This window comes from Stegodyphus dumicola, chromosome 8 (assembly GCF_044657685.1).
Source record: "Stegodyphus dumicola isolate Sdum_Otavi_A_Nest chromosome 8, ASM4465768v1".
In the NCBI taxonomy this organism is placed as follows: Eukaryota; Metazoa; Arthropoda; class Arachnida; order Araneae; family Eresidae; genus Stegodyphus; species Stegodyphus dumicola.
In genome coordinates, this window is record NC_140775.1 from 47841737 (window position 1) to 47868303 (window position 26567).

Genomic DNA, 26567 nt, shown 5'->3' on the forward strand with positions numbered 1-26567 from the left:
TAAATTCATCTAAATTTCTAAACAATTCATATAAATTTTCAATTAAATTAATTTGGGAACTAAGTTAATTTTTTTAAATTGAGTCAGGATTCAGAAAAAGAAAACCTTTCAAATTAGAAAGCGAAAATTTTGTTCATATTGTTTTCTTTATTTCGATCGGACTCAATGTGAAACAGAAGATTAGTAGGCAAATATTTAATATGTATTTGGGATTCAGTAATTTGGTTTCAATGGAGGATTTAACAATACTTATGTATTTTAGATTCTGAACGTTTAAATTAAGCATATAGAACTAAAATATGCGAATAAAAAATCTTTGGAATCATAAATATTTTTTAATTATCAGCTGTTACTTTTCGTTATCATGCTGATTTTCTACCTTTGGATTTCCCGTAGAAATAGCTTCATTCTGATAGTTTATGACAGTAGTTTTTCCTACGTTCCGGCAAAAGAAAGCAAAAATTGAAATGGAATACAAATATAAAATTTTAAATTATTATTAACCCAAAAGGAAGCTAGCGCAGAAAGGCTATTAGTCTCGAAGTAGCATTTTACTTGGAATCACTACAAACGGCTCTATCACTTTTCGAATTGTACCACCGAATATGATCGCACTGTATTCTATGTAAAGAAATTAAATAATAAAAAATGAACGTATGTTTTTTTCTTGCAGTGTTAAAGATCAGCGTAACCTAGAGCCATCAAACTTTAGAATAACTTAGTCCTTTGTTAAAATATGGGCATCTGGAAGACCGAATCTTTGAATTTCGCTTTGTTTTATTATCTTTATCACATTTTTAAACTTTTAATGATTTTTTTATCAAAAAACTCTACGACTTCAAAGCTAACAGTGGCAACACTGTAGGGGGGAAAATTACTTTTATTTCCAGTACATGAGACTGTGTATCGAAAATTCTAAAGATGTGCTGTTTCTAAATATATTACCTCAAATGTTCTCGAAATTTGTGTGAATGAATGCATGTGTGAATGAAATTTGTATTCATGAAATTTGTATGCATGTGAATGAAAAAAAGCCTCCGTGAGCGTAATATAAAACCTGAAACCTTTCTGATTTTTTATTACTTTAAAATTAATGAAAAAAAACTTCCTTTGGCGCATACCTTCAGTTTTTTTCCTACAGCAAGAGACCCGTGTCTTATTATCTTCTAACTCCATTCCTCCTTATTCAGAGCCTTTGCCTCATTCAAACTGCTGTTTTGTCTTGACTCTTTTTTTAACACAAAGGCCTGGGTCAAACGCCCTGGATTTGTAATCGGTATCTGATCCTGTTTGGATTTTTCTTCATTATAGATGGTATTGATTATCTCATTATTGATCATAAATATATAAATAGATCTACACATTCAATTCCCAGGTTTTTTTTTTTTTTTTTTTTTTTTTTTGGTTAATTTCATACAACAAGATATAAAGTTTCTTACACTTCACGTTTTATTTTTAAAAAAGTATTATTTCCAAGAAATGTTTTCTGGGAAACTTTGCATACACACTATTGTCTCCAGACAGATTCCCTTTTATTTGGCTTTGCATTAAAATTAGAGATATGAATTCAAACCTTCTCATATAATTATTTGAGAAAAAGTGATAAAGTAGAGGAAATACGTTCTGTCTAATTTGAGCGTTGCAAAGTGTTTTATATAAAATATAATTTCGGAGGTTCGCTTAATGTTGCAAATATTTTGCTTGTAACGAATTAGTTACAAAGTAGTTTTGCGCTGAGTGGTGTGGTTTCTTCCGAACATGTGCTGTACCACTACGGTAGTTAGATACCAGGGTACATTTGCACACTCTGATACCACTTCTAAATCCATTCTTTAAAAGTTGCTAAATAAATTTGAAAAGGTAACTTGGTGAGTTAGAATAAGGATTAAAAAAAAAGGGCTATTCAGTTGGTAATTCAGAAAGCCGGTGAGATGGGGACAACAAATGCAACTTACCATTAAGCGCTACTGAGAAAACAATAAAATAAATGCAACATATACACACAAATCGTAATTAGAAATCCAAAAACACAGCACAAAGATGAGCATATTCACAGATGACCCTTTTGCTGATGATGGGTGTCTTAGAGTTTTAAACGTTTAAATTTCGTGGTTCTTTATATCGCGGAAGACGCAAGAGCTGCCCATCTTTCAGTTTTTTAACCTAAATATTTTTTCTAAGCAATATTTGTTTTTTATTTTTCGAAGTAACGGAAGAAATATTACAGCTTTTTCTTACAGAATCCCTGTCTATGTTCCCTTTCAATGACAGAGTTAATCCTATGTTATTTAGATAATTAATAAACAAAGGCGAAGATCTTATTGTTATCGCATAGTCCTATATGCATATATACGTATTTGATGAAATATATTTTTCTAGAAATTTATTCACTGAAGTAAAAAATTCCATATACCATTTACTAAAATTTCCTCCCAGTTTATATCAATCTATGTCAGGATACGAACATTTCATTATTAATTTAATAGAGTTCTTTTGATAGCGAGAACATAATAAAGCCCTCGTACATGAAACTCAATTTTTTATAAAGGGCATATTTATAAAGTTATAAAGTTATATAATATATATATTTATAAAGGGATCCTTTAAGCATGAAAGATGAAATTTATACTTTTACGTTTCAATAGTAAAACATAATCGTTAGTGAACATAATCAAAAGTGAAATTAAGGGAATATTCTCCCAAGAGTATACAAATAAATAGTTATTTACAGCAATATGTACTTTGTATTGCTTTTGCATATGATATAAATATTCGTTGCTTTCTTCGTCCATTTTGAACCCTAGCCATTTTAATCTTAGCCTAAACCTAACCAAATTTTAGAAATAAAAGTGGGTGTAGCAAGTATTTTATATCTTAATCTCTTTTCAAACTGAAATAGGATGTAAATTTATTTTATGTGAAACTTCAAGCTACTTTCGTAATAGATGTTTTGTTCATATGAGGTATTATAACCAGTTACAGAAAGAGTTAAGTCTTCTGTACTGAATTCAATATTCGTCATAGAGTGTAAAGAAGGACTCCAATCTTCAAATATCGTTTTGACTAGAAGTATCAGTGCGTATTTTGTGCTTGCAGTTAAAAAGGGAACAGGGCTGATTTAGTGCATCAGTTTAACGTACAGTATTACCAGAATTATAATCTGAATTAACACCAGTTTTAATTGTATAATTTTAAAAAGACAGGAATTATTTGGCACCGCAACATAATACTAATTACTTTTCTATAATAAACAAAACTTCTATTTCAAATATTGGTAGTACATATAACATTACAGATCAAAATAAGCACTTACATGTGGTAACTTTGTGTTACTTCGGACATCCGTTTATTAACATTGGGATCCGGAAAATGTAGAAGATTTCTTTTTATTAGTTTTGTATTTTTTTAGTTATGCTTAATTTTAAGTCATTTTGTAAAAATGTTACATTATCAATATTATATTGATAATGAAACAAATTAATTATGAGTGACATATTAATTATCAATATTAATTTGTCACTATAAGTAAACTGAATTACATTGTTGAAGTCATTATTTATACAGACCCGTTTGTAGCACAGTTATTTAAATCTTGTTAAATAACTTTTAAATTATTTAAAAAAAGGCTGAATCTTTCTTCATCAAACGAGATGTACTGGATAAGGGAATTGATTTTATTTACCATATACCCCATTATGTCCATTGGATAAAGATTCCGGAATATTTGATACTGAAAGGGATGCTGAGAGGCACATTTTGGGAGGCATATTTTTATGCATTGCTTCTGTTTGTAGCTTTATTTGCAAGCTAGTCTAAAGAATTTTAATTTCTGTAGACATTACGATCCATCATTACAATAACCAGTGTCAGTTGTTAATTAAAATGCCGAAATTTGACGGCACAGTAAGTACAAGTTCTATCAGAAATCCGAATTCATATTTGGGAAAGATGAATAATAATAATAATATCTAGTGGTACTTAATAGGGCTTCTTGGTGAATCATTCCATTCAACATTTAGCCTTAAATAAATTCCTGAATGAATCTTAACTCACTTTTATATCCAACTTAATTCCTCATTTTCTGAAAGAAAAATGTCTAGACTACGATTTTTGAATTTTATTGCAATTTCGGGCGATTTTAAATTAGCAGAATTTTCTTCACTGACATTACAAATAAAAGTTCCGAATTATATCGCAGACACATTTAGTAGCCAACACCATTCTTAGGAATAATTAGCTACAGAAAAAGCAAAACAATAATCTAATGTTTTCCTAAACCACCGCTTTGCCTTAAAAAGCAACGCAGTTTTATTTAAAAGCTTCAGCACGCCATTTCAGACACACGATTAATCTTACAATTGTTTCCAATTATTTATACCTCAAGACAGAACGAAAAAACTGGTGGTCAGCAATTTGGCAATGCTTTATGTTACCTATTACACTGTGTTCCATTTTATTTTAAACTCCGCTTTTCCTTAAAAAAATTCGATTTTAGAGTTTTCATCCAAAGTGAAAATGCATATATATATATAACCCAAAAGAAGAAATCTGCCTAGTCCATTCTCTAAACTGTGTATGTTTTCTTCCCTTTCGTTAAAAATTAGTAATTAAAATACATATCCTGCAATTTATATATATATATACGTACATATATATATTAAAAATAAAATAGTATCTCGAAAAGGTTTTTAATAGATTTTAAAAATAAAACATAACTAGCTATTAAATTTTAAAACCAAGTAAATTGTCAATTGAAATTCTAGAATACATTAGATTTTTTTTATAAATATTTTAAACTAAAATGATAAATAATTATTTAAATGTATTATTAAAATAATATTAAAATTTTAATATTATTAAAATAATATTAAAATGCAAATATGTATATGTATATTATTTCAAAATAACTCATCAAGGGGTAATAATATAAAACATTAACATTCGTAGAAATATGTTCTTTTGGCCACGCGTTTCGTTCCACTTGACATTTTGAGCTCCAACGAATTCAAAAATATAAATCTTAAAATAAAAATAGCATCATAATAATGATAATATGCATGTATATATAGAGAGATGTAGATAACTAGATGAGATAAATAAACGTCTCAAATAGATAGATACGCATAGGGAAATTCAGGCGTTAATCTAGAATAAATGTAAAATTAATTACAAGGACAGTTACGATGCAGAGTATTTTAAATTTTAAGATTAAAGTCCGAATATGCAGCACTCAGCTAAAAGGCAAGTTGCCTCAAGCAACCGGAAGATTTTCCAATTTTAAAACTTCATTCCCCTTAGGAAAAGTAAGCAAATAAGGGACTTGAGGTCTTTGTAAAAGATATCTCTCACGTAAAACTAGGCGTACTAAAAACGTACGTACATACTTTGGATGAGGTGGTCGTGGCATTGCCCATTTTCTGTAATGATAACTTCGTTCTTAAACTAAACAGTAAATCTTTTTTTAATCTACCAGATGAAGTACTTTATCTACAATACGAAATACAGCATTCTGTAAATAGAAAAAATTGAATTTAATTCACAGTTTTTTACATTTTAAACATGCTTTATATTAATGGTTGGTTTTTTTGCCTCATTTCATAAAACAGGTACTTATTTTTGGGATAACTTCTCTATGCGACCCCGTGGCCGTCATTCGCCCAGTAAAAATATCTGCGAACATACCAGTGATTTTGAGGATCTGAAAAATTCAAATAAATCTTATAAAACGAGCTTTTTGTGGGGGAGGATGTAAATATTAGATTTGTTAAGTTTTTCGATTGTATGTAGCCGTTACGAAAGTCTCAAAGCGTGTGAGGGCCTCTCTTGTAGCGACATCAAATGACATTAAAAAGGTAATATAGGGCTTTCATAATGATTCATACGTTAGTAATACATGCCCGGAAGAAAATAATCCACTCAACTCAAAAGGGTTTTGTAGCTAATTCATTTATAACGTTAGGTAAGTCTTCGAAATTATATTTTATCTAATACATTTTGTAACTCTCAAATTAAGGAGAAATTTTCGCCCCATATTTATAGAGGCCGCTGCCTTTCCACGCCCAATTTATCGTTGTTTCTCAAATCATAGTATGAGAAGGTTTGAATTAATATCTCTAATGGTAGAGAAAAACAAATAAAATACGCTGTCTGCATGTAATAATGTATGCAAAGCTTCACGCAAAAATATTTCTTCACATTTTCAAACATTTTTGAAAGCCATTTTGAAAAAGGAAAATGTTAAATGTAGAATATATGTATTTTGTTGTATGAGAATCAGAAACAAAATCTAATAATGGACTCTTTCTATATTGCCCACCAGCAGCCGAGCGGTAAAGTCGCTGAACACTGGTAGTTCGGTCCGAGGTTCGAATCCCGCGAACGGGCTGGCTGCATGGGTGTTTTCGTGGTTTTCCCCATGTGTAACGTGTATACGAGCCAGTTTCCCTTAGAAAGTCCTCCACGAAAGGCATCCCTCCTCTTAGACAGATAGCCCTAGTGTGCTTTGCCATAATTAAATACACACGTTTCTATATTTATTAGTAGTAATGCGATAATCAATACCATCTATAGTGAACAAGAATGCAAAACACAATCAGATACCGATTAGAAATCTTGGGCGCTTAAACCAGTCCTTTTATAAAAAAACGTTAAGTGACGAATTAATATGATTCCTACAACAAACGATCGTCTCCTAGACGTGTGTTATGTCGCGACAGACTCGTATGTTGCACGTCAGGTGTACAAATATATTTTCAAACTAAACATATGTCCACATTTCAGAATTAGGATGAGAAATGTGAACTTATAAGAGGGGCTATTAAAGCATATGAGATATAGGTTACATATTTTTGGTCAAACAGTTGGAAATAAATCTACAGCGACCGAATATAGTTTCGTAATTGCTCACTGTATTGTTACCACGGTTGAGGGAGAGGGGTTACCATCTCGTTAAATCTGGAAAGAAACCTCATTTTAATGAGTTTGTTCGCAAGGCAGAGCCAATAAACTCAGAAATCCTGATTAACTGATGCGTCGTAGAAAGACCCTTCCTGAAGCCGTATTGCTCATTTGGGAGAAATCCTAGATGTAGTAGTAGTCTGTTATAGAAGAGACCTTCGAGTATCTTCCCTAGTAAGGAAAGGATGCTTATAGGGCGATAACTTGGATGTTTGCCCGGTGGTCTTTTGGGCTTGGGATTGAGAAAGATATCAACGTGCTTCAAACAGATGAGAAATGCGAGTTATTAAGACAGGCGTTGTAGATGCTCACAAGCGTGCAGATAGCACTGTGTGGGATGTTTTTCAGCAGTTTATTTGTAATTCTGTCGTTTCCGAGGGCTTTCATGCTTTCGGAGTGCTTTATAATTTCCCAGACCTCTCTGGGAGTAGCAAATTTAATGGTATTGTGCGGAGTAGGAGTTGCAATCCAGTCTTTAACGTTACCAGTAATGGCGGCGATCGAGCCTTGATCGGAAGGAGTATCGTTCGCGATGAACTGCTCGGATAAGTGACTTGCGAAAACAAAATCATTTTTTTTTTTTTGTTGTTGTTTTGTGAAGGCAAAGCCGTATTGGCTTTTGATTGGCGGGATGATCTATGAGGGTTTCTTGATTCTTCTCAGATAGTTCCAGAATGAACTGTCTTCTAGATTTAAATTTTAAATTTTTGCATTCCAAGTTTCAGTGCGATGATCTTAAATTTTGAACTTGGTTAGTCTATTAATTTCAGTTTTTATTGCAGAGTTTCAAGTGCGGTTAGATTGTTTCCTGGTTATATTTCTCAGGGTGATGATTGATCTGATGTGTGAGGAAAAGGTGCCGTGAGTGTAGGAGTCGATCTTCTCTGTCGTGGCCTGAATTAGGAAATCATTCAACTTTTTCTGAGAATTTTTTCACAGCCGTGTCAATATTCTCTGGAGTCCTTAGGTTAACAATATTAATTGGTGATGTCAATGCAACCTTATAGAAAAGCTTCCAATCTGTTATTTTCCTTGGGTGAGTAAAATTAAGTTTGTTAACACCGAGCCTTGCTAGTACAGGTACGTGATCCGAAGCTAGATCCGTAATCACTTCCATAGAGAAGGGAAGATTGAAGTTTGCAATGAAAATGTCCAAGATATCAGAGCGTCTGTTGAGGATGTTTGGACGATAGGTCGGCTGATCTGGTACAAATATAAATAGGTTCGTTTTCCACGTAATGGTGAATTACATTCCCATTTGCGGTCGAGTTGAAGTCGCCTCCAATATTTGTGGGGGTTTGATTACTGAGATAGCATTCCAGGTCTTCTTCTGTGATGCGATTGTTAGAGGGATTATAAATTGCACAGAAGCTAACGTTGTCTAGTTTAGGAATATTTACATTTGAACATACGATTTCAAATGATTAAATGCAGAAGAAAAACCCTTTTCAAAATTTAAAATAGATTTTAGTAATCTAATTTATCTAATTTTCTTTCAAGTCTTGCAAAATGATTTAGAAAGTGTGTCCAGTGAGGGTACAATCATTTCTCTCGAGCTATCTATGACTTCGACAGAAAGATTCAGCAGTCTTTGTAAAGAATATCTTCTGTCTTTCATAATAACCCCCAAAAAATTAAAAAAAACCCTACCAAACGCTTATCACTTTTAAAATTTAATAGTGCTAAAATACTATAGTTTATTATTAAAGTTCTTAGAAATTCCAATAATTCAAAAACAAATCTACTATTCATTAAAAATTAGGTAATTGTCAAAATCCAGTTTTAAAAAATTGCATTTTATTCTTTCATATAAAAAAACTTCATTCAGCCATCGATTTCAAAGGAAAAAAAAAATTAATGTAAACTTTTTATAAATTGAGCTCTTATTTAAAACTTATAAATCTATTTATGAACTCAAAGGTGGAAAATCTAAAGAAAATTTATTTAAAAGATCTGTTCATCTGTATCTGTTGGTACAAACAGTAATAGTTTCTGAAATTTTCCCCTTGTTCGGTAAATGAAAATATGCGCGGAAAAACGGTTTCAACAGAAAATATATATATAGATAGATAAAATTGTAAAAAAAATCGTTTCTGCACGTTGCCTTTTGTAAGCAATGTGAACACAGAACTTAGACACGATAGTTTATTAAAAATTTTTTAAAAAAAGGATGCATTTTTGGACCATAACGACAGACACCAAGAGTTTAGCTAAATAAAAGCTTGAATTACAGATTAACATCGATGACACTTCCTTACCCGCAATATATGTCAGCAGTAAAAGCTGTTTTACAGACGATAGCTTTTCACTAAATTTCAGAATACTCTTGAAATACTTGCATATTCTGCTATTTCTTCTGTACAATAAAATGAAGCTTTTTCAAGCGTGGGTTCAACTACATAAATTTACAGCTCTATCGATTCAAACTGAAAACCACATATAGCTTTCTACGCTTAATGAACGCGGCTGAAGGTATTCAACGTTCTAATCTAATGAGCATCTTTTTAGACAAGAAGTTGCACACAGTTGAGAATTTGATTCAGAACGTGAGTTCCAATTACAACCTAATCCTAACCTAGCTAGTATGCGTAAACGTCTGGACTGAGCGAGAACATTATGAAACAAAACATAAAATAAGGAAATTAACTTGAAGCTAACTGTTTAAAAAACTAAAATTACAAATGTCGCAACTCTGGCATTAGGTCTGAAATAATGTGCCATTAGAACCTGTAGCGCCTTGGTCCTATAGCCTTTTTCTTGTAGTATCAAACAAAAGCCAGCATTGGAACAAAAAACAGGTTTATTTCTGAAATATAACTTTGATTTAAGACATTTAAAATTAAATTGAAGACCATTAGTGCGTATAAGAATAATTAAAGCATTTTCAAGTTGTGCGCCATCTACAATTCTTTAAAAAAAAGTATTATCAAATAATTCTGTAACTTACTATTACAGTAACTTTAGTTTTAAAACAAGTAGTGGCTAGGTAACAGTACGTCTTTACAAGAAATTCATAGTCCACATTTTTATAGTTAACATATTTTAAGTTTGGTTATTTGTGTCTGTCCGTTAGTTCAAAATTAAAAGGACATTTTAAATGGGCTATAAAAAGACGATTTTTTTAATAATTTAAACATACTGTTTTTCAGTTTATTAAATACATTAATTAAATTTTCTAAAACATTTAGTAACATTTCATTTAGTCAAATGTTTAGAGGCATTTTGCTACGAAGTGAGAGACTGACGACATACCAGCCTACGCATGGATTGATTTCGTGTATTTAATTATGGCAAAGCATTCGAGAGCTGTCTGCTTAAGAGGAGTGATGTCTTCGTGGAGGAATTTCTAAGAGAAACTGTCTCGGAAATGCGCTACAGATGGGAGAAAACCACGAAAACGCCCTCGCAACTAGCCCGTTCGCTATTAACAGTGTTCAGCGACTTTACTGCTCGGCCGTTGGTGGGAACGAAGATCACGCTGGGAAGAGCGTCAACATCCTGGTACTTTGATGATGATCACGAATAAACGACAGCTAATTTGAACATATAAATGGTATTAAAACAATTGAAATACCAAAGTAATAACAATTTTACAAAATCATATGACTTCAATTCATACATTACGTGTATAGAAAATCTATGAGAAATATAACATTTCGTGTAATATTTATATTAATTCACAAAGTTTAAAGCTGTAAGTTGCATGATATTTTATTGCTATTGTGTTTTAACTTTATATCGTAACACCACTGGTAATATTGTCCTTATCATTATGCACGTTGACAATTCTCGCAAGATAACGTTTTAAATATGCTACGCCATCAGATTCTTTTTTTAATTATCATTTCATCGAAGGAAATACAATATTTTTCTAAGACTTTAAAAATAACGAATTCTATTCATCTTCTGAGGACATAGCCCTGTTATAATGCTGCAGGAGTTACATCTGACCGGAAAATCATAAGACGATATCACAATACCAGCAAGAACATAATTTTTACTTTATGGATCCATAGCCAAAAAGAGAAATTTCCGCTACGCCATCAGATTATCACAAGAACTGTAACAGCCCGAAAGGAGTACTGCTAGCCACAGCACTCGTCCACCTATCGAGGACTGTTTTGTCCGGGTGAGAGTTGCCAATGTAACTGATAAGGAGAGAGTTATTCAGAATGAAGTAGTTGCAGCATGTACTCCAGTGACCAGTACTAAACGAAACCGTAACACCCCGGAATCCGTCTTCTCACAAAGCATTAATAAGAGTTATTGCAAAATGCACAATCAACTAAACGATGAAGAGAGGAATGCTGCCAAACATGTCAGTTAAGAAATTCAAGTAATTTTTCTCCCGCTCATCTTCTGACGTGGGTCGAACCAGTTGAGAATTGATACCGGGCTTCATCCACCAATTAAGCAACATCCAAAACGTCTACCAGTTTCTAAACAGGAAGAGGTAGAATCATTTCTAAAGGATATGGAAGAAAGCGATGTAGCATTTAAAAGTCAAGTATCATATATTGGTAAAGGCCGTTAATGGTCGATTGCCTCTTACTAAGTGATATGACATAGACATAGAAAGCGATGTTATCAGTAAGTCCACGGGCATCCCCCAATGGGCCTTGTCAGAAGGAAAGACGGTTGAAGAAGATTTTGCATTGACTATCGCCAGTTGAATGACGTAGCAAAAAAAGACAGCTACCCCTTTTTCAGAATTTGACGATATTCTGGACACTCTTTTCTGGAAGCAAGTTGTTTTCGACGCTAGATCTAAACAGTGGAGATACATTCGATGACCGAGAAACGATTACCATTTATGATATTAAGCATTTAGCTCTGATAACTGTAACATACGTCTGTGATAATTTATAACAAACTTCTAAATGATGTGAATGTAACACTGCAGCAACTGGCAAATTTATAGTTTTCTCTGAAATCCATTTCGCACTTCCGCTTGGGTTCTCTATTTTGGGTAATAGGCATAAAATCTTTCGCGGCTGCATCTTAAAATGATCCAATATTATGCTTATCATGAAAAAATAAAAATTTCTGTCGAATCTTTGTCTACCAATTCCCTCTTGCAAAAGTGTGATACAAAGATTTTCAATAAATGTGCCTCACATCCGCATTAAATTCCATGATGAACTCTTTTAAAAAAAACTGCTTTGTCACTTTCAGGCAAAGCGGTGGCTATGAAATATATTGTTGATCACTCTCCGCTGTTCCTTAATGTTGCAGCAGTAGTTTCAAGTTTTTGCGTTTTGATATACCTGCCATCAATATTTAGAACTTCTGATGCTGTTATATGCTATACTTCCTCAATCCCAAATTAGTTGCATTTTAGTTTGAAAATTTTGTCTCAAATTAATTGCTACATTTCAAGTAGGAGTCATAAATAACTTTCGATTCAGTTAGTAAATCCACAAAAGTAAAATTATACAATGTTATACAATGAACACAAATAGGTAATGTAACTAAATTTTCATTGTCAGTTTTTACTTTTCAGAAATGTAGCACATATATTAGGACAATTTTTCGTAGCAAATTCACAGGGTTCGCGCGCTCTTAAAATTCACGCCCCATTTTGTAAGGACTCTACGCCAGTATATCCGAAAGATCATGTTTATATGATTAAGGTAAAGCTTCGAGGGCTGTCTGCCTAAGGCGATGGATGCCGTCTTGGAGGACGTTATATGTGAACTGGCTCGCATACACGAGACAGATCATTGAATTCACAATTTATTAGCTAGAAGTTAGTTTTACGCAATTACTGATGGAAGAGTCCTTACAAAATGAGGCGTGCCTTAAGGGAGTCCGAACCCTGGATTTTTTAAACTAATTTGGTACTGATTTAAGGAGGGAATGCTTGGTAAGTAAATGTTGATTGATAACGTAGCGCTCTTAAATTTCTGAAAAAAATATACAAATGATTTCGTAAGATCTTCAGTATCAATAATCAGTACAAAAGTATTCAAATGTAGGAACTAATTTGGGACAGAGTTATAACGTGTACTTTCCTATATTATACTCAAAAGATTTTGTTTCTTCATATGTTAGAAATGCTTATGGTCCGACTATGCTACTATGCTTATATAAAATAATGTTCTTTTAATCACCATCACCTGCACTTGTTTCGTAAAACTGCTGTCATGGAATGCTTTTTTACATGCTTCTACAGCATGGGCACATTGTAAAAATAAAATATAAGGCATTACCAATTTATAAACTCTGAAGATTTTAGTTCTCACTTTTTTTTTCCTTCATGGATAATCTTTCTGATGAAACTCACTATCCCTGATATTGTCTGAACAATATTTCCCCGTTGGCACAATAGTAACATTAATTTATTGGCATTCTTTATTTCACAACAAGTACAGTAAGCCATTTTTTTATTGTCACCTTTCAAGTGATCCTTTTATTCTATTGCGTCTAACTATCCATGCCTAAGATTGAGAGCTTGGTTTTTATATCACTGTTTAGATACCTTTGTTACGAATCTTGTGTTCGGTTAGGTATTTTTAGTAGTGCTAAACATAGAAAATGCCGTGGTCTACAAAGCTAATATTTATTATTGAGATATCCAGAGATACAAGCACAGATAAGTAGAAGCAGAATAATACTAAGTACAAACAAGGATAAGCGGTTACAGAGGTCATATATATAACTTTATAACAGATCATGGTTTAACAAATCATAAACAAGACACAATAAATAATCAATCAAAAGTAACGTACAGAATGAGATTTAAGTTTCAGAATAACTCGGACCTGGCTGAAAGCTAATGTATGTATCGGACGTGACAGAAAGCTATACTTCCTTTTAACCAGTAAGAATGCGATTACAAATATCTCAACATTCCCCCTTAATCGCACATTATACATAACATAGAAGAATTACACAATTTTTAAACAGCTCAATGATAGCAGTTCATAGAATTTTGTTTTTTAACAAAGACTTAGTTAACATGTCTGCAATTTGTAAACCTGATTTTACATATTCAATTCTAATATTATTTTCCTTAACAATCTTACGAGTGAACTTTAATTTTGTATCTATATGTTTCAACCTACTTGAAAAGTTTTCATTAACAATACTTTTAATACATGATTGGTTATCCTAAAAAATATAAACATTTTTATTACTGGAAATTTCATTTACTACATTTTTTATCCATAAAACATCTTGAATACCTTTACATAAAACAATTATTTCAGCTTCTGTTGATGAAAGTGCAATACACTTTTGCTTGTTACAGCACCACATAATAGGACAGTTTGAAAACATTATAAAGTAACCAGTAATTGATTTCCTATCTTGAGTATCTCACCCCCCCCCCAATCTGCATCTACATCTGCACAAGTTTGCCCTTTCCAAATCACCCTTGGTGCTACTTTGGTAGACGGTTGCACGGATTTTGGCGATTTTTTGGCGACTTTTCTTTTGGCGAGTAATACAACTTATGGTAAACCCATTGCTGGATAAGTTATTTATGGTAACCGATACTTTGTTGTCATTTTATTAAAAAAATAATGCGTTTTATTATGCACAACTTCCATGTTTTAAATATTATTTATGGCTTCTAAATATTAAAAATCAATTTAATTTTACATTTTTATTTGAAATAAAAATTTTGTTGTTTATAATATTTTATATAATTTTATGCTGTTGATGATGTAATCAATGACGTCACCTTACTTAAAAAGTAATTGGTTTTATTAATATCTATAAATTTAATCTAAAGTTTTAAACATTATTTATGGCTGTTAAATATTAAAATACAATTTATTTTTGCATTTATTTTAAAAATGATTTTATTATGAATGATTATTTAAATAATTTTAATTCTATGCGTGATGTAATCAGCTGCCTGATTGGTTACTGAATATTTGGGCATTACCACGCCATTTTAAAATTTTATTATTCATCTCTTCGAATTCGTCAGATTTCAAATGGAATGGATATATTCGTTTCGAAGATGAATGTTGGTATTGGAATAAAAAAATTTCCCTTTGAGACCTTATTTTGGCCAACCTGGCTTTCCTAATCAAAGGTTTATTTATAAATTGTTAATAGCGTCAGAGGAAATTTATTTAAAATTTTTGGAGGAAATGACTACCTCTTCAATGAAATGCGAGATATGAGGATAACAGATGAAGATGATTAAAAGAGACGATTCAATTATGATTTCGATTTTTTTGTGGTACTTATCAATAAACACGACGTTAAATTACTCAAAAAATATAAGTACATATTTTTCTTTTATTTTGTAATTGTATACTGCAATTTTTGTTAAAAAAATTAATACACTATTTTCAAAAATTGCTGAGATAATTATTGTCACATATGTTTTAATGCTAATTATATTTCATATAACGTATTTTAAAGTATTTGAATTTAATAATATTCTAATTCTTTTAAAAGTTGGTAGGATGGTTTTTAATTCGATATTCAATTTCAGTAATATTTTATCAAATTAAACGTTTGCACAATGTTTTTATAGCCGTGTTTTTATTCTTTTTCTTTTTTTTTTTTTTTTTTTTGCTAAGTAATAATAGCCTTACTTTAGTATTTTATACTCATAGTAAATGTATTTATTTACACTTGCCTGCCATCTTAAAAAACAACATTTTCAACAAAAAATTAATCCAATTACTTTTAACGATATTTAATTTTTTTTTTTTTTTTTAAGTTTCGAATACTTTACTATGCGTAAAAACAGCGTTTTTCAAGATGGCTGACGATTGCAAAAATCGCGCCAACGTAAATCGCCAAAAATCCGTGCAGTCGTCTACCAAAGTAGCACCTCACCCTTTTTGTATATCAATTTTAAATTTAAGGTGTTTTTCAAGTACCTAAGAATTCTTTTTAGAGCACACCAGGTAACATCAGTAGGATGCTCCTGCAGTTGGCTTAAGCAATTTACTGCAAAAACAATATCTGGCCTTGTGATATAGGCTAAGTAAAGTAAAGATCCAATTAATTCTCTGTATGGGCCATGAAATGCATTTCCTTTCTGAAAATCAGCTGCTGTAGATTTTGGTTCAATGGAAGTTTGGGCTGTTTTACAATCAGACATTTTAAATTTATCAAGTAATTTTCAATATATGGTTTCTGATCTAAATATAAACAACCAGATTCAAATTTCAGTCTAATGCCTAAAAATTCTGAAACCCTTTCAGATTTTGACATTTGAAATTCACTAGACAACAATGATATTATAATATTTGTTTCTTTTACATCTGAACCTGCAATTAATAAGTCATCAACATAAAGAGCCATAATTACTTCCTTACAATTTAAATTTCTAATGAAAATACATGGTTCAGAGTCCAATTGCTTAAAATCTAATTTAATAACATAATTAAATTTCTGATACCATTTTAGCACAGATAGCACAGATAAGTAGAAGCAGAATAATACTAAGTACAAGCAAGGATAAGCGGTTACAGAGGTCATATATATAACTTTATAACAGATCATGGTTTAACAAATCATAAACAAGACACAATAAATAACCTATCAAAAGTAACGTACAGAATGAGATTTAAGTTTCAGAATAACTCGGACCTGGCTGAAAGCTTATGTATGTATCGGACGTGACAGAAAGCTATACTTCCTTTTAACCAGTAAGAATGCGATTACAATTATCTCAACAAGTAGAATTATAATTACATTTTTTTTTTATATTCCGTGAAATGCAGCACGAGATATATTTTAAGAGAAATCTACGTCCGAAAAGTAAAAATACATGAACACGCGCGTTTAATATTTAACAAATAGATATCTCGTAATTTATATTTAAATTGAATAAATGTAACCGTAATTCTACTCTCTTGGTTTTTAGAAATCTGGAGAAAACAGAAATGACCAGAACTTTCCCGTTACCGATTAAAGAGCCTTAAAAAGGAAAGGTTTTCTTGTAGTACTTCCATCGGCTCTGAAATAACAGGAACTTTCCCATGACTCTTGGGAATAACCCATTCCTTTCCTTTGTCTTCATCAGTAGGTAGACGTTTTTCTTCTGTGCAACGTTTTTTCGCTTGTTCATCACCCTTTTTTATCTTCTATTTCGCAAAAACTCCAATAACATTTTAAATTCCATGTGCTTTAATGAATTTCATTAATTCATGGAAATTTGCATCCTCTTTGTCCTTCTGCGGGACTAGAACACTGCTTCTTCCTGTGTCGGACATCGCTTTTGAATGCCTTTCTCCCTTTTCGTTTCTTTGGGATTGTCGGATGTTTCAGGAAATCATCTCGTTGTGGAAAGACAGGCTGTGACATCGTAGAATTCTCAGGATCAGCGTAATCGCTGAAATCATCCTCGTCTCGAGAATTAGCTGTCCTAAAAGAGGACATTTTAAGTGAAACCCGAAGGTAACAACTGCAGTAGTTGAGCAAATTATTAGACTGATACTGGAAACAGAGCTATGTGTAATACGTTTAATAGCCACTTAATGATTGACAAGTAAAAATGGAAATGAACGCTGATGATCAAAGGCCTATACGATACCGCGACATTAATGGAGTGGGTTATTTTATTCTAGAAATAATGACGTTAACTGCTTCTTACACAGGTCAAAAGGAATCTGAAGCGTCTCCAATCGCTAAATAGAAACTTAAAATGTATCTTTTTGTTCTTATTTTTAAAAACAATACAGTTGCTAAACCAACCTCCATCGCAAATATTTCGATAAAATGTATAATTCAAGAATAACATTGATTTTTATTTCCTTATTCAAATTTGGAACTTTCTTGTCATTTTGTACCATCTTATTTATTGAAATAAAGCCTATAATTCCATTTTCATTTGGAAGCACTGTTGCATGATCTCACGAGCGGAATAGTAACGAAATGTGAAAAGGTAAGAGATAGAATTTTGAAAGCGATGGGAAGAGAAGGATTAGAAAATTAATGTCAGTAAATCAAGAAGAAATAATATTGTTAATATGAAATTATTCAGAGAACACCGGATTACTAAATGAAGAAGCTTTGTGGACAATTAATGCAGATACAAAACAAAAAAATAAATAAGTGTCCTTCGGTGATTATTTCTCCTTTTCAAAAATACGATTCATGTCCCCTGAACAGAAATTTCAAAGCTTTTTCGATCGGATATGTTAAATCATACAGGAATGAACGCAGAAACGTAAACTTTCCCCGAATATGGGCATCTGGAAGACCAAATTTTGAATTTGTTTTAATTATCGAGTTCATATTTTGTAAAACTTTAACGAATTTTTGTTAACAAGGATTTCAAAGCGAGCAATGGCAACGTTATGCAAAAACAACATTTTTATCTCCAGGGCGCGAGACTGTATTGGAAATTTTAGAGATATGCTCATTTTCAAATAATTTTGAGATAGAGCTCGTGAACTGAATTTTATGGCTCAAGTGCGAAGAACATGATATTTAATAACTAAAGATAACACACAAACCGTTAAGAAAACGCCTCTTTGGACTTAATTTAAAATCTGAACCCTTTCAGATTTTTTATTAATTTTTTTTAATTTTATAAATTTTGGAGGATTTTGTATTTTTTAAACATATATAAAACACTAAAGCAGAAAGAGGATAAGAAAGATTTTACGAATTAATAAGGATCTTTGACATGTGTGGCTAAATCAAAGAGCTGTAAAGTTGTCGAAACGCTTGGAAATATTAGATCATCTTATATATCATAGACCATCACTCATAAAAAGGGTATATGACCCTGAGGCTTGTGCCCTACTATATTTGTTCCATCTGGGAGTCCTAAAAAGAGAAGAGTAATCCAATAAATGTGCAAATCTATGCACTATTTGTTCTGAAAACTTCATATATACCAGAGGAGAAATATCATAAAATATTGTTTAACATTTATTACTGGTAAGAACATTGGAACATCAATTTAATTTTTAGCAATCTATGCAGTACGAAACCCAAGATTGGGAAAGTCCGAACTTCTGAAAGTCTTCATTTTCAACGTATTTCCTCTCTTTCATTTCTACCAATTAGCTATATTTCCTGTATTTAAAAGAATAGTGGAATTGCCTGTTAATTTGACGATGACTGGGGTTTTGTCACTGCAGTTAAACGTCTGATATATCTACTTCATTTAGTGTCCCTTTTCAAAATTTCGTCTTAAATTCCATTAATTAGACCATTTTTGTCAAAGTCTCGAAAACAGCAATTTATTTCCACCAATGGTTAAAAGTGTCGTCAGAACACACTCATACTTCTTACATGGCCGCAGACCACAAGCATAGACCTTATAAGAAATAGACTAACCCAAGCGGGTTTCCTCCCTTGTCTGAGGCGTTGCCGGCTGTCACCTTCATCACATCCGGAGGAATGGGGACGACTTCCAGAAATTTACATTGATTGCCTATTGCAGCATGTATAATTGTCAAGAGAAAGCTAGTTGTAGCGTCTCATTTCACAAATTAGAATTTCTACATGTTTTTATTTTTGAAATTGAAATTAATTTTTAAAAATGTAGTATATTTATCGAGCATAATTAACATTCCAAATTATTATAAAGCTATCGCATGCTTTCAGGACTGGATATTTTTTTAGCTTTTCGTATGCTGTAAGGAAATTTGTAACTACTTCTTTTAGAAAATAATATTTTAAATCTGAACTAATAGAAAATTTCAAACAAGCAATTTTCTCTTGCAATTTTTATGCTTTTTATTGATGTAAATAAGTAAAAAATATTAAAATATTTGAAAACGAATTTTTGAAAGTTTTGTTTAAAATTCTAAATTGTGCTGCTTTTTTAAAATTATAGATGAGTATTATAGCACAATTTCTGTAAGGGAATTTTATTTCAATTATATTTCATAATACATCATCGTGATAAACACTTTTGACTCCTTAATAATTTTTATACATTTAATTCTAATATTAAAATTGTATTTAACCATAATAATTAATTTTGCTTGCATTTTATAATGATAATTTTTTAAAATTTATTTTTAGTTCTGCATAAGATTTTTTTTATTTATCGTTAATTTAATTTATTAGCCCATGCATGAATATATGTATGTTTCTCGCACTGTGACAAAAACGACAGTATCTAGAGCCATCGAATTTTGAATAATGTAATCCTCCACGCGAACATAGGCATCTGGACGGCCGAATTTCGAATTTGTTTTAATCTATTTTACATTTTGTAAAATTTTAACGAATTTTTGATTAACAAACTCAGCGAGTTCAGAGCGAGCACTGTACGGATATGCTGTTTTCAAATGTATGTGGTTTACGGGCGAAAAACATGATATTCAATAAATATAGGTAACACACAAAACTTTAAAAAAAGAGTGCTTCTAGATTTTATTTTATCTTTTCCTTCATTACCCTCAGAAAATTTTATGCTCCGAATTGTATGAATTATTAAAATAACTAATCCACCTTAATGTTAATAATTTAATGATCATATAATCAAATAAATATGATCGTTTTGTAATGTTATAGTTTCGAAAATCACTGCCTGAAAATGCTCATTAAATTTTAAAAAAAAATCATCAGATCTTGTTTAATTTTATCTTATTTATTTCAAAGCATCGCGTACTATCAATCTCATTTAATTTTACTTTATTTTTAAGCAAAATTAAGCTCATAAATTTTGTGCTTAGAGTTTTTAGTGTTTTACCAAAGTAAAGATGTTTGTACAAAAATTACGCGTGAAAAGTGCGCGAAATGCAGTAAAAAGTGCTTTAATGAGATATATTAAATCCTATTTGGAAAAAACTGTGGCTTTCATAATCTCATCATTATACAACGTATCACATTTAATAATTAAAAAGAGTTATGTGATACAAACGCCATAGGTTTCAGTGTTAAAGTAAACCAGATCGTCCCTACTCTTTCTTGCCGACATGTCGGTGCCGCGTGCCCCGCCCACTGGGTTAGTCTATCTCTTATAAGGTCCATGACCACAAGGTGTTCCTGGGCAGAAGTCCTATCCCGAAAATCCACTCCTAAGAACTCAAGCTTTTACAAGAGAAGGAATTGTGATTCGCATCATTAAGCCTATAAACTCAAGAATTATGCTAATATTTTGCGTCTCTTACAAAGTTACGAAAATGAACCATTGATATCCGCTAGATATTATACATGATATCCGCAGAACATAATACAAACTGAACGGTAGGCGGAGCTTAGAATGGAAACAGGTGTAGCAATAATTTGACATATGTCTTTTTAAACGAAAAGAGTGCAAATTCAGTTTCTATTAATAGAAGTTTTGTAATATGAGATACTCTATTGTAAATAAGATGTAAAGGTATTTTGTTTTAATAAACAATAGGAAATGCTACTAACTCATTAAAGAAACATATTTAATATATCAACAATCAATCATTAATTACATTAATGCTTTCTGAAAATCTTAAGAGTAAATCTCTGATCTCATAACACAGATCATTTTTACTAAATGCCGTTCTTTATCAATAAAATTAGTTCTTATGCAATTAAAGATATGCTTCCTAACTGAAATCTTGATTTATAAAGGATTAAGGACATAAAATCACTGCCGTTTGGTGTCTCTGCCAAGTTTTTCTTTTGTATATATTTAAGTTTTCAAAACCTAATCTATCCATGCATTAGATACCACAAAATATTAATTTAGACGTTAAACAACAAAAATAAGCGTTATATTTTAAAATTTTCACAGGACTAGTTTCGATGATTTTACCGAACCATCATCCTCGGCTGCAAAAGCGCAAATAAAGGAGATAAGATATAATGATTAGATAAGATGAGATAAGAAAGCCTGGACAGGAGACAAGCTACTTTTGTTCGGCGTGTTATTGTATCTTAATCAGAATAGACGTTTAAAATTAATGTTTTACGCTAATTTACCTAAACAAACTAATTTAATTAACCAAGAATGTAAATGGCATATTAATTTTTAAGGGTTATTATAATTAATTTTGTTACGAAATGTACAGGCGCTGTAAGATAGCTTCCCGGCAAAGCAGTTTTAGGTTTGGCATAAAATAACAAGGGAAGGCAGTGTTGCCACATCAAGCAAAAAATTGCCCATTTGGCGACATTTAGAGACAAAATTGGCGATATCCCATGGAAGGATGGAGAACCTTCTGGAACAAATTCTTACAGGTTTAGCCCAGAATGTTTTCGAACACAAAACGAAAGCTATATAAACCCTGCTGGTCCGCAGTCAGTTAGTGCGCGTCTTTCATCGAGTGAGTGTGTCTCGTCTAGCGAGTCAATCCCTGCGGAGGCGATCGCGTTGACAGCCGGCTAGCGAATGCCAAGTGGGTTGTCGAATGCACCGAAAGAGTCTCGTAGATTATCGTGGTTAGTGCATCGTAGAGAGAGGGTGTTGAGCTCCGGAAACGACTGAACCGAGAGTCAGGAGCTGTGCTCTTTGTGTCGTCGAGTGCATCGCGAGTTGTAGCGTGGAGTGTCTCGAGAGTACGTGGAGTTCCGAGAACGACCAAGCAGAGTCGGGAGCTGTACTCCGGAAAGCAGAGTTGGGTGCTTTGCAGGAAGCTGTCTGCACCGTGATAGCCTGATAACCTGAAGGCTGTGTCGCTGATCGTGTCAGCGTGTCTATAGTAGTTCATCGACGACTGTAAAACGTGTTTTGGAGCTGTCTAATTGCGTATTGTCTAAGTAAAGTGTGTTTCGATACATCATCAAGTGCCGTCGTTATTCACTCCAAATCTACGAACCCCGTACGAACGTGAAGGAGGAAAATAACGTAACAACTGGTGTCAGAAGAAAAGAGAAAAACGCAACAACTGGTGTCAGAAAAAGAAAAACGCAACAATTGGTGTCAGAAGTGGGATTTGAGGGTGAATGCCAGTGACAAGACCAATGGAAGATCTATTAAAGCAGCTCGTGACTGCCTTTGCTGAATTCCAAGAAAAGATGGAAGCCGGACAGGAGAAGTTGAAAGCCGGATATGCTGATATAGAAGTCGGATATGATGAGATAAAAGCTGGATATGAAGAGATGACAGCTGATATGAAAGCTGGACGAGAAGAAATAAATGACGCGAAAGAAGCTTTTTATTCTCTAGTGCCTGGAAGGGAAGTGGGAGAAAGTGAAAATGAGACTTAAGTTCGTCAAATCTGTTAGTGAAATTACGAAGTCGCAGTTCGCAAGAATTGAACCATCTGAAACCATCATCATGCATGTGATGCAGAGATGGAAGAGTCTAACGTAGAGCTTATGCAGGGTGCACCAGTATTGCAAGAAGATTCTCCCATTTTACAAACTGAGTGTGTATCTCCTAATACAAGATGAACAGACACGAACTTGATTTTAAGCGAGGATTCAGAATGGGATGCAGAATTTGGAGCTGGTTCCCAGGAAACGAAAGAAAATAAGCACGTACCATCTACTAAAATTATCGCGGTGAACTGTACACGTGATGCGAACAAACTTCAGAGTAGTGAACAAACTGTTTCAGATTTTCCTGTGGATGAAAATTCTGAAAGGACTGAATCTTCAGACTGTATGCAAAACAGAAATGTACTTGAAAACTGGAGTGGAAAAGTATTTGACCCGGGTATATTTTAATGAAAAGACTGAGACTGAATTTCATTATGAACTATAATTTTGGGATGTTTTTAATTTGTGTATATAACTTGAACATAGTGTAAGCATTTGTTTCCTTTAAAATTGTGATGTGTCTAATTTGTGCATATAACTTGTATACAGTGTAAATATTTGTTCCTTTAGTTATGTTATTTTTAAGTTTTAAAAAATTTTGTATCAAATTTGGCTTCTGACCAAGGGTTGTACTGCCCGGGACGTGCAGTCCTTGGGAGGGGGCAGTGTTACGAAATGTACAGGCGCGGTAAGATAGCTTCCCCGGAAAGTAGTTTTAGGGTTGCCATAAAATAACAAAGGAAGGCAAAGTTGCCACATTTGGTGAGAAATCGTCCATTTGGCGACAAAATTGGCGATATCCCATGGACGGATGGAGAACTTTCTGGAACTAATTCTTACCGGTTTAGCCCAGAATGTTCTCGAACACAAGCCGAAAGCTATAAAAACCCTGCTGGTCCACAGTCAGTGTGCGTCTCTCATCGAGTGAGTGTGTCTCGTCTAGCGAGTCAGTCCCTGCGAAGGCGATTGCGTTGACATCCGGCTAGCGAGTGCCGAGTGGTCGTCGAGTGCACCGAAAGAGTCTCGTAGAGTATCGCGGTTAGTGCATCGTCGAGAGAGTGTGATGAGCACCGGAAACGACTGAACCGAGAGTCAGGAGCTGTGCTCTGTGTGTCGTCGAGTGCATCGCGAGTTGTAACGTGGAGAGTCTCGAGAGTACGTGGAGTTCCGAGAACGACCAAGCAGAGTCGGGAGCTGTACTCCGGAAAGCAGAGTTGGGTGCTTTGCAGGAAGCTGTGTCCACCGTGATAGCCTGATAACCTGAAGGCTGTGTCGTTGATCGTGTCAGCGTGTTTATAGTAGTTCATCGACGACTGTAAAACGTGTTTTGGAGCTGTCTAATTGCGTATTGTCTAAATAAAGTGTGTTTCGATACTTCATCAAGTGTCGTCGTTATTCACTCCAAATCTACGAACCCCGTATGAACGTGAAGGAGGAAAATAACGTAACAACTGGTGTCAGAAGAAAAAAGAAAAACGCAACAACTGGTGTCAGGAAAAGAAAAACGCAACATTATCATTATTGTTAGTGAAAATTAGTTGAAAAGAGAATTTCGCCTGTCTTGCAAGGTAAGGAGGATAAAGACCATGTGAAAGATCCATTTTAGTATTAATTCAATTGCATTTTAATTCCCTTATTAAGAATTTTGTTTTAGGAGTCACTACTTTTAATTTATAGTGTCTTTGTTATTAATTAAGTCACGATCTTTACAAGTCACGATCTTTACAAGTCCCCCCACAAGAAGCACATTCGTCACCGTAGAGACAATGCTGCTCAGAGTTCATTAAGAGAGAAAGAGTTAACTGCTAACCTTGACAAAGCATCAGCATTCCCATGTGAACTTCCTTTGCGGTATGTCACAGTCTGCCCATTTTAGAGAATCGCCTATCTGTAGATCACTGGGTGGTCCATTGTCGCTGCTCCAGAATAGCCGCTGGCTACGCATTATTTCCCTCTTCTTATCAGTTTGGCTACATTTTGGCAAAAACCGCAGGTTTCGTCTCGCGCCAATGTACTTAAAAATCAAATAGAGGCCATCTCTTTCTCAATCTGTCTCATAATTTTAATGCTAATTTTTTTAGTACTGACTTTTGCTGTGATTAAAATGTCAGCGATTTTAAAAGCTAAGCTTACCATATTTAGGGTTTTTTAATCATAACAAATAAGAATAGATTAATATTTTAGATTTAATGCCCTTCTAGAAAATAGGTAAAACCGCTTTTATCGTTTACTTCCTTTTCATACTTATGAATAAAAAGATTTTATTTTGACATTTTTTGTGGAGTGCATAAAATCCTTAAGAACTGTTAACTCTTTCAAAGTGCTTCTATTATGTAGGCAAGTTTGTCTGATTTATCAGGAGATAAATAAGAGACAAATGTATGCATAATAATTTTTGTGATTTTCATTCATTCAGTGATTGCTTTCAATGATTTTCATTGATTGTAAATTAAATAAAATCAATTTATCTTTAGACCCTCTTTTAGGGTAAGATCTGCCAAAAAGTATTTAAATATCAGTAAAGCTGACGTTACTTCTAAATTGAATCAAAACATCAGTTACATTGTATAAAATTTCGGCCAGTTTTATTTGCTGGAATTCTTATACTCCTCAAGAGATAAAGGATATTCAGACAAGTTAATAAAAAAATACCTTTAGAAAATTTTGTTATTTTGTCTGTAATAAGGTGTATGTCAACTTACTATTAAATGTATGAAAATTAGGATTGGATGACAGAAAAGAACGCGAACGCTATCTGCTTAAGGGGATGGATGCTTTCGTGTAAACCTTTTTAAGAGAAAATTGCTCGCATTTACGTTCCTGGTGGTAAACTCCACATGTAATCAACCCGTTCTTCGGGTTTGATTGGATTAATTTTGTTCGCTTACTGAATTACATCAAAGCACACAACAATTACCTGTATAAGGGGAGTTATGCCTTCGCGGAGGACTTTCTAAGAGAAGCTGGCTTGCATTTACGTTACACAAAAACCGTGAATCCAACTATTTAGCCAGGATTCAAACACAAGCGAGCTACAAGTGTTTAGCCAACTTTACCGCTCTACTCAAGAGCCCGTAAAAATATTCATAAAGGAAAAGTATTGAAATAACCGGTTTCATTTACTAACCTATATTTCTCAATCGACAGTACATAAATTGCGCATATGAGGGGGATTATCTGTGAATAAATAAACTGTATTGCACTTTTCTCCACTATTTCATATTACGATGGAATTATTGCATTTCAAAGTTATTTCTCATGAATTAATTTTGCTCAGTTCATGATTTTTGATATTTTCAAAGAGAAAATTCAATACTATAAATAAAAAAATACACGAGAAGATACTTTATGCAAAATTTGGCTTAAACGGTTTTCTTAATTTTGCTTTGAAAATATTCCAGGGTAATCGTTTTCATTACTGGAAGAAATATGAAAAACAGATTTACTACATTGTGTCAACACCCAGTATATCCTTATTCTTTTGA

The 26567-nt window shown here is 33.0% G+C and overlaps 1 protein-coding gene across 1 annotated transcript in view; it reads left to right on the top strand.

Moving 5' to 3' along the window:
- The window catches only part of LOC146995809 (uncharacterized), a 71248-nt gene that overhangs the window by 21300 nt on the left and 23381 nt on the right, over positions 1-26567 (top strand). The gene's annotated exons all lie outside the window — the stretch shown is intronic.